Raw genomic sequence first — 15,039 nt, 5'->3', positions numbered from 1 at the left:
TATATTAATATGATCTACAATAAGTGAACATCAGACAGATATATTTGCTTGTTTACCCTAAAAATTGAGTAACAATTAAACTTGTATTGTGATTTTAAGGATATGTGATTTACACCAACACCAATTGATGAACAACGAATTAAATAGATAACTTAGACAATAAAATAAAACAAATCGGTCTGCAAGCAATGCCTTGACCTCGATTCGAAGTAGCCTCGAGGTTAATTAATAAGAACAGTATATGATAGAACAAACAACGATGAATAGTGATGAACAAAGAAAACAGCGTATAGCGTATGTGTATATTCTTATCAGTGAATAATGATCCCTACAAATGATTGGACATTCTCTTTATATAGTAGAGGAAACCTAATTATGGTATGTCTCTCATTACAGAAGGAAACCGTATAAACAGCTAGTTATCCGCTTCTGATTTGGTCCGTTCTGAGATTCACGCCATGATTCTCGACCGATCACGGATATCCATTCCGAGATTCACGTCGTGATCTTTGACCAGTTACCGATATCTCGTCATTCTGTTATTATGCACCCCTCGAAGTTGGTCATACTTGATCTCGATTATTGTTGGTCTCGGTCTCAACGTACACTTCAATCTCTAGGCTTGATGTCTCATCTTCGAGCCGTGGTCCGATTTATTACGAGGCTACCTCCCGATGCAACTCCCTTGTCTCGATCAAACAGCAAAATCGGGTAGGCCCAATTTTGACCGAATACAGATAGTCCCCTCGTTTCTTGAAGTATAACGAGAAGAAACAAATTTGAGACTTCGATTTAATGACGTCAACATCGTGACGTAAGCGACAGAAGCGTCGCGTCTGCACAGTTCCCAAAGTCATTAATTAACGCCAGTTAATAGTCGGCCACTAGTGCTTTCAAACCGTTAAAGTGGCTATTATAAATAAACCACCTTCATAATATTCTCAAATTTTACTTTCAAACTTCTTCTAATCTTCAAAATCTTCTTTTATCTTCTTCAAGTTTATCAATTTCAACGGCTTCCGTTTACCAATCTCTTATTAAAACACAAATTCCTCCTTCTTCACCCTTCAACCTCATATAGCAATGGCAACATCAAAGACCATTCCTCAAGAAGAAAAATCTTCCGTATCGCGGCCGGACGGTGATAAAATACCGGTGGAGCCACGTATCGAAGAGTGCATTCCCGAGTCGTGTGAACTTACTTCCGAATTTAAAGTCAAAAAAACCCTCTTCGGTTACCGGCCAATGCGAGCCCATGTCTAGATACATTTGTTTGATATCCGAATGCGATCTCGAGCTGGTGAAAAAGGACTGCCACTGGGAGAATAAAGAGGTGGTGATTCCTACACCCGAATAGGACATCACCACTCATGTGAAATGGTTCTTAAGTGTGTATACATACCCTTTCACACTGGGCCCCGTCGATCCTGTCATAATCGAGTTCTGCCACCAGTACCGGGTAACCTTAGGCCAAATCTACCCCTCTTTTTGACGCATCGTCAATTTGCTTAGATTCTTCTCGAGCAAGATCGAGGGGGTGTCTTTCACCCTCAATCATCTCATTAGGCTATACAGCCCCTGTCTTTATCAGGGCGGACTGATAAGGCTTCAGTGCCGGGCCACGAAGGTGCTATTCTCGAGCATAGACGAGGACAAGGACCGAAGATAGATGTGCCGATTTTTCTGAGTCAGGACCTTCGATTTAATACCCGCCGAGAAGATGCCATTCCCCAAAGAATGGAACATGAAGCATAAGTAGAACTTCACCGATATCATTCGGTCACTTGTTATATTTTCTTTACCTCTTTTCATCTATATTCTTCTTTATGGTGCAGCTTACCTATGGTTTCCTGGTGCGGTCCCGGACCTTGCAGGTTGGGTTCGACAACTAGTTTCGATCTCTTCGTATGCTGAGCGCTCATGGCGTGATTAGGCCAAGGGTCGATAGGAGGCCAAAAATCATGGTAAGTTCCCCTGTCCGAGTTTGATGTTTTGTTGTGAAATACTTCATTTTAACTCAATTTCTTCCCATACAGGTCTTGGAGATAGTGTCGTTATGAGGTCGTCTCCCCTCGGTGAAGATGAGGTCCTGAAGCCGACCAAATATAAGAAAAGGAGAAGGGCCTCGCCGCCAGATACCCCAAGGCCTAAGAAAAGTAGGGCTCGAAAGTCGAGGACTGATCTCGCCGTTCTGCCTGCCGATGTAGTCCAAAAGCTACGAGATGAAGACGAGGAGGGAGAAGATACTGACTGCCTGCTGGTGGCTTGGAAGAGGGGAAGCATTGAAGCTTCGAAAGCTGCTGAGCCAGTGACGGTCGAGGTGGTTCAGCCACAGCTCGAGGTGATCTCGGGGGAAGATCCGAGGAGAGTCCTCGAATCATCGGGTATTGATGATGCCCCCTGCCGTAATGAGCAACCGGCGGGTGTGCCCGAAGGGTCTTGCTCTAAGGTCCTTCAAAGAGAAGAGAATGCCCCAAGTGACTCGCTCGGGGTAATTATTATCGACGATTCGCCTATCGGCCCCAAGTTTTCTGATGGGCAGTTTCAGGATGCTCGATCCATGGGAACCCCCGATGTGGGGACGGCCCCCGAAAGGGATGACATATTTTGTGGCTACTTCACGGGGGTCGATGATATTTTCGACCTTGACGCATCACTCATTTTTTTGTAAGGCTCTGCGGCTTTTGAACCAGGTGAGTTTTTTCCCATGTTACCATGCTTGTGTTTTTTCTTATTTCTCTAAGTCTTATTCCCTTCCTTCCTATACAGGCTACGGCGCTCCATCGAGAAGCTTCCTCCAAATACCGAGTTGAGCTGGCTCGATGTGAAGCTAATCTCAAAAAGCTTGCGGAGGAGAGAGACGCCCCCAAACCCTTCTATGTGCAAAAAGAAGAGGAGACCAGACCGAGCTCATCGAACGGGTAAGGTAAATTTTTGGGAGCTTGTTATGTATCAATTTGATATTGGCGCTTAACACTTTTATCCTGAAGGTTCAGGAGAAGGCCGAATTGGTTGAGCAGTTTCGTGAGGAGGCCAAGATGAAAAAGGCAGAAATTTTGGGTTGGAATCATAGCATGGACTGTCTCGCCTCGGAGAAAGATGTGGTTCGGTCTCAACTATTTTCGGTTGAGCGTCAACTCTAAAGTGTGAGACTTGGGAGAGTTAGGCCCGAGCCCAGAAGGTCGAAGAGCTCGAAACTCGGTTGGCCGCTGAAATTGCAAGGGCCACATCAGAGGCAGAGGTGCTCGTGGGCTCCTATTGAGCTGACGCTGAAGCCGCTAACACACGGGCAAAGGAAATTTTTGACGCTGCTGAGGTTAGATTGTCCCGTGTTACCGAGCACGCTAGGCGCCAGTCTCGAAGAGAGACTTTTGAGGAGGTACATGCCCGTGGCTTCGATCTCACGGCTGATATCGAGAATGCGAAGGTTTGGAGGATAAGGTCGGGGCTTTTCTTTTCGATGATAAAAACTCTGCGACTGGATCCAAGAGCGGAGGAGATGAAGATAATGTTCTCGAAGATATGACTCCCGAGGCGGACTAAGCACTTAGGATTTTTTTCTTCTTTTATTTTTTGTGTAAGACCCTGTGTGGTCTTTATAAATACTTTGCATATATAAAAGACTCATTTTCTTTCCGATTTTTGACTTATGATAAATTCTGTTTTGCCTTTGTCTTGTAAAGACTTTATTGCAATCGTTTGTTGTAGCCTCTACAATCGAGTGAGCGATAAATCAAACTCAGAGTAGAATAAACCCTTGGGTTTTTTAGTTAAGCGAGGGCGAGTCCCCGAGCTCAACAATAAGTTCAGGGTTTTGATTTTGGACGGCTTGATCGAAGCCGTAATTGTACTATTTTTCAAAATCGAGTTCGAGTAAGTTTCGAACTCACAATAACTGACCCCTTAAGATTTTATATCAAATAATGATGAATCCTCGAGCTATGTTCAAGACAATTTTATTTGAGCTCGGAATAGTGGAACCCTTAGGTCCGAATTGAGTAAGAACAAAATCTCGAACTCTAAGTGTATTGGCCCTTAGGCTCTTTAGATTGGGCCGCTTTGGCCTCTAAAAGATGGCTATTTTTTCCTTTTTTCGGCTTAGTAGACTTAGTAAAAAATTTCTTTATGCCTTAACACGTATTCTTCACCTATTGGGTTTTTTGAGGGTTCGATGTAGATTGAAACCCCTTTGCTTTTTATGCCTCAACACGTTTGTGTTAAGATAATTTGATACCTCTTAAAATTTTTTGAGGGCTAATTTTATCGAAACCATTTTGATTACTTGCCGAGGGTAGCCCCTTTTAACCGATTTTTCAAAGAATTTGAAGGCCTATATTTATTGCGGGATTCGGACGTCTCCGAACCACCTTAATTTGGCTGTAGCCTTTGGGTATGCTTCCTGGGCTTATCGAAGTATTAGTCCCCGATAATGATGGCCTTGGCCTATAGATCGAGGGGTGCCTCTTTGAGGTCTTATGAATTCGAGTTTAGATTACTCGAATTTGTCGATCATCTATGGTAGTCCCTGAGTGCACGAGGTATATTTGCACTTGGCCCTTGAGCTATTTCTCACAAAATCATAAGTATGGAGCTTGTATAGTAGAAAATTTTCTTCGAGACACAAGATGTTTAATACAAAAAGAATGCTTCTTTGTATAATTTATACATGCGTACATGTTTCGCCATCGGGGCTCGACTAATCTATACGGACACGGTTCATTTGACCGTTTGGCACATTACAAAGTTTCTCTATCGAGACCCTTTGACATGAAGTATTTTTCTCGAAAGTGTAACATCCTAAGGTGATGCCCCTTAGTATTCGAGGTCGATTGTAAAGAAGCCTTGGATACTGTTAAATTGTCCTTAGGTAGCACATAATTGTTGCCTCATTAAAAACTTCGCCAGAAAAACCCACTTGGGACAAAATCCGATCTAAGGGAAAAGATTGCAACGCGTTCTTTAAATTCTGAGGTTTCGATATCTTCGATCGATCATGTGCAGTAAGTTAATGTCGAATATGTAAATGTAAAAAGGGAATAAAGTCATACCTTAGCAATAATACCGTTTGAGAAACGATATGATCAAATTATTTGGCAGTCGTTCGTCGTCCATCGTGCCGAGCTTATAAGATCCCTTTCCAACGATGTCGAGGACTTGGTAGGGTCCTTCCCAATTTGGGTCGAGTTCCCTTCATTAGGATCTCGAGTGTTGATGGTGACTTTCCTCAGGACTAAGTCCCCGACTCTGAAGTGGCGAAGGTTGGTTCTCCTATTATAATATCTTTCGATTCGTTGCTTTTGTACAGCCATTCGAACGAGTGCGGATTCTCGTTTTTCATCTAATAATTCGAGGTTAGTATTCATAGCCTTGTGATTTGACTCTTCTGTTGTATGTCGAAACCTGGCGTTGGGTTCCCCGACTTCGGCCGGAATCAAAGCTTCAGAGCAATATATTAAGGAGAACGGGGTTGCCCCCGTACTGGACTTTATTGTTATTCGATATGCCTAGAGAACTTCGGGTATAAGTTCTCTCCATTTCCCCTTAGCGTCGTTCAACCTTTTCTTTAGATTTTGAATGATAGACTTGTTCGTCGATTCGGCCTGTCCGTTCCCACTAGGGTGATATTGTGTTGATAACATCCTTTTTATTTTATGGTCTTCGAGGAATTTTGTCACTTTACTGCCGATAAAATATTTTCCATTGTCACACGCTATTTCGGCGGGTATCCCAAATCGACATATGATATGATCCCAGATGAAGTCTATGACCTTTTTCTCTCTCACTTTCTCGAACGTATGTGCTTCACCCCATTTAGGAAATAGTCAGTCATAAATAAAATGAACTTAGCTTTACCTGGAGCCGATGGCAGAGGGCCGACGATATTCATTCCCCATTTCATGAACGGCCATGGGGATAAGACTAAATGAAGTTGTTCTCCGGGCTAATGGATTATCGGTGCAAACCTTTGACATTTATCACATTTTCGAACAAACTCCTTAGTGTCTTTTTCCATGTTATCCCAGTAGTATCCTGCTCTGATGATTTTGTAAATTAGTGATTCGGTACCAGAGTGGTTCCCACAAGTGCCTTCATGGACTTCTCGTAAAACATAATCGGTGTCCCCTGGTCTTAAGCACATTGCCAATGGTCTATCGAATATACTTCTGTATAATGTTCCATCTTCAGCCAATGAGAATCGAGCAGCTTTGGTTCGTAGGGCCCTCGATTCTTTAGGGTCCGATGGGAGCTTTCCGTTCTTCAAGTATCCAATATATTTATTCCTCCAATCCCAGGTTAAGCTTGTGGAGTTTATCTCGGCATGACCTTCGTCGATCACGAATCTCGAGAGTTGAACGACAGTCCCCGAGCTGATCTCATCTTCCTCGACCGATGACCCTAGATTTGCAAGTGCATCGGCCTAACTGTTTTGTTTTCGAGGTACATGTTGTAAAGTCCATTCCTTGAAACGGTGCATGGTTACCTGTAACTTGTCCAAATACCTTTACATTCTATCCTCTCGAACTTCAAAGGTTTTGTTTACTTGGTTCACTACCAGTAAAGAGTCATAATTGGCTTCAATGACTTCTGCTCCCAAGCTTTTAGTTAGCTCGAGACCTGCAATCATGGCCTCGTACTCGGCCTCATTGTTAGTCAACTTAGAAGTTTTGATAGATTGCCTAATAATGCTACCTGTGGGCGGCTTCAAAATGATGCCTAGCTCGGACCCCTTAACGTTCAAAGCATCGTCTGTGAAAAGGTTCCATACCCCCGATGATGTACCCGATTTTAACAATAGTTCCTTTTCGACTTCGGGTACGAGGGCTGGCGTGAAGTCGATCATGAAGTCCGCTAAAATTTGAGACTTGATGGCCGTCCGGGGTTGATATTCGATATCGTACCCACTGAGTTCGATGACCCATTTGGCCAATCGGCCCGATAGTTTGGGCTTGTGCAAAATATGACGAAGTGAGTAAGTGGTTAATACGCATATGCGGTGACATTGAAAGCATGGTCTTAACTTTCTAGAGGTGCTTATCAGTGCAAGTGCCAATTTCTCTAAGTGTGGGTATCTAGTTTCTGCTTCTCCTAAGGTTCGACTTACATAATAAACGGGAAATTGCATACCTTGCTCTTCTCGAATATGGACACCACTTACCGCGATTTCCGATACTGCCAAGTACAAGTAAAGTTTCTCATCTGCCTTTGGAGTGTGAAGCAGTGGTGGACTCGATAGGTATCGCTTTAATTCCACTAATGTTTGTTGACATCCCGAGGTCCAGGCGAAATCGTTCTTCTTTTTGATCAGAGAGAGAAACCAGTGGCTTCGATCTGACGACCTCGAAATGAATCGGCCTAAGGCAACTATCTGTCCAGTTAGCCTTTGCATGGCTCTTACACTGTCCACGACGGTAATGTCTTCGATGGCCTTGATTTTATCGGGGTTGATCTCGATCCCCCGATTCGATACCATGAAGCCAAGGAACTTGCCCGAAACAACCCCGGAGGCACACTTCTCGGGGTTGAGCTTCATGTTGTATTTCCTTAAAATCTCAAACGTTTCCTGCAAATGAGCCAAATGGTCCTCTGCGCACAGGGACTTAACTAGCATGTCATCAATATAAACTTCCAATGATTTACCTATTTGTTCTTCGAACATCTCATTTACTAGGCGTTGGTAAGTAGCTCCTGTATATTTTAGCCCGAAGGGCATTACATTATAACAATAGGTTCCATACTTGGTGATAAATGAAGTTTTTTCTTGTTCCTCCGGGTTCATTTGGATTTGATTGTACCCGGAATAGGCATCGAGAAAAGTAAGGATCCGACGACCGTGGCATCGATCATGCGATCGATGTTAGGCAGTGGAAAAGAATCTTTGGGGCACGCCTTGTTTAAATCCTTATAGTCTACACACATTCTAAGTTTGTTTTCCTTTTTAGGGACTACAACTACATTGGCTAACCATTTGGGATATTTCACTTCCCAAATGGACCCTATTTTGAGAAGTTTAGTTACCTCGTCCTTTATGAATGTGTGCTTTACCTCGGACGGGGGTCTTCTCTTTTGCTTTACCGATTTAAACCTAGGGTCCAGGCTTAGCCGATGCGTCGTTATCTCCGGTGGGATCCCTGTCATGTCTAAATGGGACCAAGCAAAACAATCTATGTTATCATTAAGAAATTGAATAAGATTTTTCCTAAGTTCGGGGGTTAACCCCGTTCCGAGGTATACCTTTTCGCTCGGGCAAGTACTCGATCAATATAACCTGTTCCAGCTCTTCGACCGTTGATTTGGTGGCGTCAGAATCTTCGGGAACAATAAAAGTTCGAGGGGTCAGAAAATCCTCCTCTTCTTCTTTTATCTCCTACTTCCCTGATTCGGTCGAGGCTGGTGGCTGTGATTGCTATTTGACTTCCTGTTTGCCTTTGATACTTGACCTTTCTGAGGTTAATAGTGTTGATATCGGCATTACCTCATCGATCGCAAACATTTCCTTTGCAGCATGCTGCTTCCCGTATATTATTTTTACACCGGCCGACGTCGGGAATTTCATTATTTGGTGAAGAGTCGAAGGGACTGCCCTCATATTGTGGATCCAAGGCCTTCCGAGTAGGGCATCGTACCTGAAGTTGCCCTCGATTACGTGGAACTTGGTATCTTGAATGGTTCCAGTCACGTTCACTGGTAGAATAATCTCCCCTTTAGTTGTTTCACTGGCCATATTGAAGCCGTTTAAGACCCGAGTTGCGGGCATGATTTGATTTAGTAGGCCAAGCTGCTCCACAACCCTAGATCGGATGATATTCGCCGAGCTACACGGATCCACTAAAACACGCTTAACTTGAACTTTATTTAATAAGATAGAAATTACCAGAGCGTCGTTGTGGGGCTCAGAAATGCCTTCTGCTTCTTCGTCGTTGAATGATAAAGTGCCTTCGGGCACATAATATCGGGTTCGTTTTTTCCTAGTGATTGATACCTTAGTGTGTTTGAATATAGGTCCCTGTGGGATGTCGAACCCACTGACGATCATATGAATGACATGTTGGGGTTCCTCCTTTTAATTTTTCCTATTGGCGTCCCTTTCTCTGAAATGATTCTTGGCTCGATCGCTGAGGAATTCTCAAAATGGCCCTTATTGAATAGACGGGCTACCTCCTCCCTTAATTGCGTGCAATCCTCAGTCTTGTGACCATGTGTGCCATGATACTTGCACAAAAAATTTGAGTTTCTTTAGGAAGGATCAGTTTGTATGGGTCTGGGCCACCTAGTATCTTTGGTAATTATGATTGCCGATACAATTCCCGATGCATCGATGCTAAAGTTATATTCCGATAATCGAGGTGCCTCTGTGGGATCTACATACTTGTCAAAACCACTCTTGCTCATAAGTCCCTCAGAATTCTATCTTCGATCACTTTTTTGATCGTTCCGGGCGGAATTGCATACTGAACCATTGTTCCTTTGATCTGTGGTATATGGTTGATACCAGTCTCTGTTCGATCTTGGCTCCCTATCAACGTCCCTTTGATTTTTAACTGCCGACCTGTTTGGATGTACTGAACCGGAAGGGGCTCCTAATTGGTCGTCCTCGACCCTGATCTTCGATTGATATCGATTGTGCACATCTACCCAAGTTACAGCTGGATACTCGATCAAAATTTGTTTCAACTAACGTGATGCTATCGAACTCCGCTCATTCAACCCTTGGGTGAAATCTTGAACGACCCAATCATCTGTAACCGGTGGTAACTCTATGTGTTCCATTTGAAATCGGGACACGAACTCCCTCAGCATTTCATTATCCCTTTCTCTTATCTTGAAAATGTCTGATTTCCTCGTTGCGACCTTTATGGCTCCGATGTGTGCCTTTACGAAAGAATCTGCTAACATGGCAAATGAGTCAATGGAATTTGGTGGCAAGTTGTGATACCAAATCATTGCTCTATTCGAAAGGGTTTCTCCGAATTTTTTCAACAACACAGATTCAATTTCATCATCTTCTAAGTCGTTACCCTTGAAGGCGCATGTATATGAAGTAATATGCTCATTGGGATCGGTGGTCCCATTATATTTGGGTATGTCTGGCATACAAAACTTCTTTGGAATAGGCTTCAGAGCCGCACTTGGAGGAAATGGCTTTTGTACAAACTTCTCCGAATCTATCCCTTTCAAGATTGGCGGTTCCCCCGGTATCTGGTCAACTCGAGAGTTGTATGTCTCCATTTTTTATCGTTGGATTCGATTCTCTTTTCCCCTGATTCAATTCTTTTGATGAGCTCCTCGAACATTTTCATTACCGCAGGATCAGTCCTCGTTTCGTTACCATTCGACCTTTCCGGTACTGGCTCGATACGGCGAGTAATTTCTGGCTCGACCCTATTTGGAGCCCTATGTTGATTTTGTAACTGGGCAATAGCGGTCTGCTGAGCCTAAAGCATCTCGAATATCACTTGGAGACTGACTCCTTCGTCTACTCTTCCATGTGTTCCTTGGTCACTAGTTCGGCCTTCTATGCGTACGCTTCCATCGAGACCTGCACCTAAGTCCGCATTTAGTACAACGTGCGAACTGACATCGACTAGGTTGGCAGTCGGTGCTTCCCCGAGATAACCTGTGGCACCTCGACTCCTGGAGCAATCATATTTTCGTTTTCACTATGGAATCCGAGGCCATTGTCACTGTGTGTTGATGTGTTTTGTGAGTTTGACATGTTTTAACCTGAAAGCAAAGATACTTGACAAGAACAAGCGTAAAATAGTGTGTTTTACCAGAATCAGTACTGAACAATCACTATTATCCTTAGCCCCACGGTGGGCGCCAAACTGTTTATCCTAAAAATTGAGTAACAATTAAACTTATATTGTGGTTTTAAGGATATGTGATTTAGACTAGCACCAATTGATGAACAACGAATTAAATAGATAACTTGGACAATAAAATAAAACAAACCGGTCTGCAAGCGATGCCTCGAACTCGATTCGAAGTAGCCTCGAGGTTAATTAATAAAAATAATATAGGATAGAACAAAAAACGGCGATGAACAGTAACCAAAGCAAAGAAAGCAACGTATATGTATATTCTTCTCAGTGAATCCTATTTACAAATTATTGGACCTCCTCTTTATATAGTAGAGGAGACCTAATTATGGTATGCCTCTCATTACAGAAGGAAACCGTATAAACAACTCGTTATCCGCTTCTGATTTGGTCCGTTCCGAGATTCACGCCATGATCCTCGACCGATCACGGATATCTGTTCCGAGATTCACGCCGTGATCTTCGACCGGTTACAGATATCTCGCCATTCTGTTATTATGCTCCCCTCGAAGTGGGTCGTACTTGATCTCAATTGTTGCTGGTCACGGTCTCAACGTACACTTCGATCTCTAGGCTTGATGTCTCATCTTCGAGCTCTGGTCCGATTTATTACGAGGCTACCCCTCGATGCAACTCCCTTGTCTCGATGAAACAGCAAAATCGGGTAGGCCCGATTTTGACGGAATACATTGTTCAATCTTCTCATCTAAAGAAGAAAACCACTAGCTCACTCGAAGATATTAAGCCACTAAACGATATTATCATTATTTAATTTCCGTATCGTAATTCTCACTTTAATTATAACTTGTTCGCAATCAAAGGATTCCAAATACCTTTATCTATTCTTGTAGGTGTTGCAAACCCAAAATTGCAACTACTCTGATTTTCTAGCCATAATTAATTAACCAACGACTCCTATATTACATGTGTACCGAATACCATTTGTTATGTACCAAAGTAAAGTATTGTTGCCTTGTTATTTACACAAATTCAATAACCCAAGATATAGGTCTTGCACATGATAAATTTTTTTCACTAAAATTACAGGTACGTGGTATATGTGTTCTTACGTTTGTTAATTAATAATGAATGCTTAAATGTTTGTATGTTCAAACACAATGTCTGATTTTTTATTTTTTGTGTGTGTTGAGGCACACACTTTTGTTCAACACTAGGTACATGGTAGTATTTGGTATATGTATATCAAACACCATTTGTTTTGTATCAAAAATAATTATTATTCGCGCTTATTATTTACACGAAACTAATAACCTGACTATATTTTGCACATGATAAATCTCTATTATTAAAAGTATAGTTAATTGTATGTATTCTTACGTCTAAAGTTTATCTTTATTTATAGTTACACTTTTGGTATGATTCAAACACTAAATGTGAATAGGTATTTTCTCACTTTTACATACTTGTTATAAAAATAAATATGCAACTATTGTGAAGTTGTTGACATAATTAATATACCAACCACCCCAATATATGTATACCAAATACCATTTGTTCTAGATTATTTTCTATAATTAATAATATTTCGAGGAAAGTAGTTTTATTGTTACCTTTCCATTAAAAAGTTGAGAGAGATGGAGTGATGATTTTGTCAAATGAGTAGAGAGATTTGGGAAAAAACGCATGCCCGTATTAGCAGCAACACTACTATCATTAGTCTTTCTTTACTCATCACAGTCTTCCAAATTTATAAATTATTTTTCTATTTTTCCCCTTTCTCAGATTTATTGGGATTTTCTTTTCCAAGTATATAGTCCTTTTAATTTCTTTTCCAATGATGTAGTAATATTCATACAAACTGGTTACGTGAAGGTAAGATAAAGAGTAATTGGCTGTTATGTGAAATAAACTAATGTTGATATTATTGTGAATTGTCTTACACGACCTTTGCCAAAATCTTGAAAGGGAAGGAACACATATGAAGACTGTAGAGCTTTTTCATCGAAAGAGCTGTATATGAACTGTAATTTTTGGGTTGAGAATTTAGTTTTGCAAATTAACTTATAAAACTAGCAGTATAAATAAATTTACATTATCAGTGTATTTTAATTTATTGTAATAGGTAGCACGTCTTAATTTCAGATTATTTGTATCATTTTTTTATGAATAATTATGCGTTGTTATCTTTTAGGTGTTTTTTATATGGTGTAATAGTGCAACATTTTTTTGTATTACTATCTATCTATCTATACTCTATATACTACATTAAAAGTACGAAGGCCCTTAGTGAAACGTCATTCGCCTTTTTTATCATTTTAAAATAAAAATCACGTTGGACAAAATAGTCATTTGATTATTCTCCTAATATTTAAAAATAAAATATTCATTTAACTAATTTCCTACTATTTAGGAATAGTTATTTAATTAATACCCTACTATTTAGGAATAATAATCATTTAATTATCTAAGTCAAAGTTAAGTAAAAGAAAAATATCTTTCCAAAAAGGAATCAAAATAGTTTTCGATTATACCTTATTAAAAAGGAAATTCTAACTTTTGTTATGGGGAAACTTTTCGGCAAATTTGCTGATTATCAAACAAAAGTAGGAACTTTTCGTTTTGAATTGTAGAAAAACTTTTTGGCAAAATTTCTGATTATCAAGCAAAAGTATTAGGAACTTTTCTTTTATCCCTTTTTACTTACATTTTGGATTTGGATTTGTAGAAATGCTATGTTTCTACTTTAAACACAATTTAATTTCTTCTTGTAAAGTGGCAAGTTCGTTTAATTTCAAGTAAGAAAAGAACTATTCTTAGATCTCTATAAAATTATTTTAATGCTAATTTATTTTCAAAACAAAGAATATTATAACTGATGAACACATTATTGTAACAGTGACATTTTCTCTTACCCCTCAATTATGTTCTATTTCTTCAAAAAACAATTGCATCTAAAATAATAAAACTATTTTATAATGAATAATAGGTCAAACTAAAGTATATTTCTTGAGTAAAAATTGAAGTCGGACATAAATTTGTGATATTTTAAAAAAATAGTATTTGAAGTTAAGTTGAAAAAAGGTATTTGAAAAATCATGTTTACCTTTTTAAGTTGTTTCCTAATTTTTTTTAAAGGTTTTAGACGGAATGAAATACTGTTGTGAGCAATGTTAACATAAATTTATTTCTTTATAGAATTAGCTAAACAAAATCAACATTTTTACATTAAGGAACTTACACTAATTTCTTTAATTTTTATTTTATAATTTAAGATACTTTTTAAATAATATTTATGTGATTTTAAAAAGTTTTTACTCATGACATGGGATACACGTGCGACACACATACAAAGCCCCTTAAAGATATTGTTCGTCCTTTTTACCCCTTTAATATAGAGTTCCCACTAGAAAAAATAGTCATTATTATCTTATTATTTTTCTAATATTGAAGACATTTAAAAACTAAAATTTTAACTATTAAATGTTTCCTTATTTGAATTATGTAAGAACTACTAATATTTCAGAATTTAAATCTTTCCATAACCATAATATTCTTAACATATTGTAGAAGAAGGAATCATAATTGGGTGTTCATGACTTCTTGAGAAGTCCTTGTTTTCATAAAAAAAAAAAGAATTATTTCAAAGAGAAATATAAATAATTCATATTCTTTTATTTTCTCATTATAATAAAAAAAATTAAAATTGGATAACCAAAGAGGGATGGAAAAAGTAATAAATAATCTATGCTATAATAAAGAAAGGTTTAATCTGAGCACCAAAGTTAGCCACCAAACATCTTTTTGTTAATATTTATACGATTTTAAAATCTTTTTTACCCAAGATACACGTGCAATGCTTGTATCGTAAAATTAGTTGTATTGAAAATTAAACTCCTAACCATTAATCATTAGAATCCTGTGCAATGGGATATAGGAGAAAATGACAGTTTAACCATACTTATCCTACAAAAAGTGTTTATTGATATTTTGACTCCTCTTGCCTCCCCTCATAAGAAACAGAAATAGTGAACTACACATTTTATTTTCCCCTTTTTGGGTGCAAATAGGCAATAACCAATTTTTGCTGATATTATACGTGATTGACTGGAGAAGTAGATAGAGAACCAAGACAGTTACTTAGTTTGATTACTCTTGGGTTGTTTGGGTTAAAAAGAAAAAACACTTCCATGCCTGGTGAAATTGACGAGTTCACGTTACTTGTCACTGGTCACCATTTTTAACCATCAGATTCGACCTT

The sequence above is a fragment of the Nicotiana tabacum genome, chromosome 17, assembly GCF_000715075.1.
Source record: "Nicotiana tabacum cultivar K326 chromosome 17, ASM71507v2, whole genome shotgun sequence".
Lineage (NCBI taxonomy): Eukaryota > Viridiplantae > Streptophyta > Magnoliopsida > Solanales > Solanaceae > Nicotiana > Nicotiana tabacum.
Note: the sequence above shows the minus strand (reverse complement) of the source record.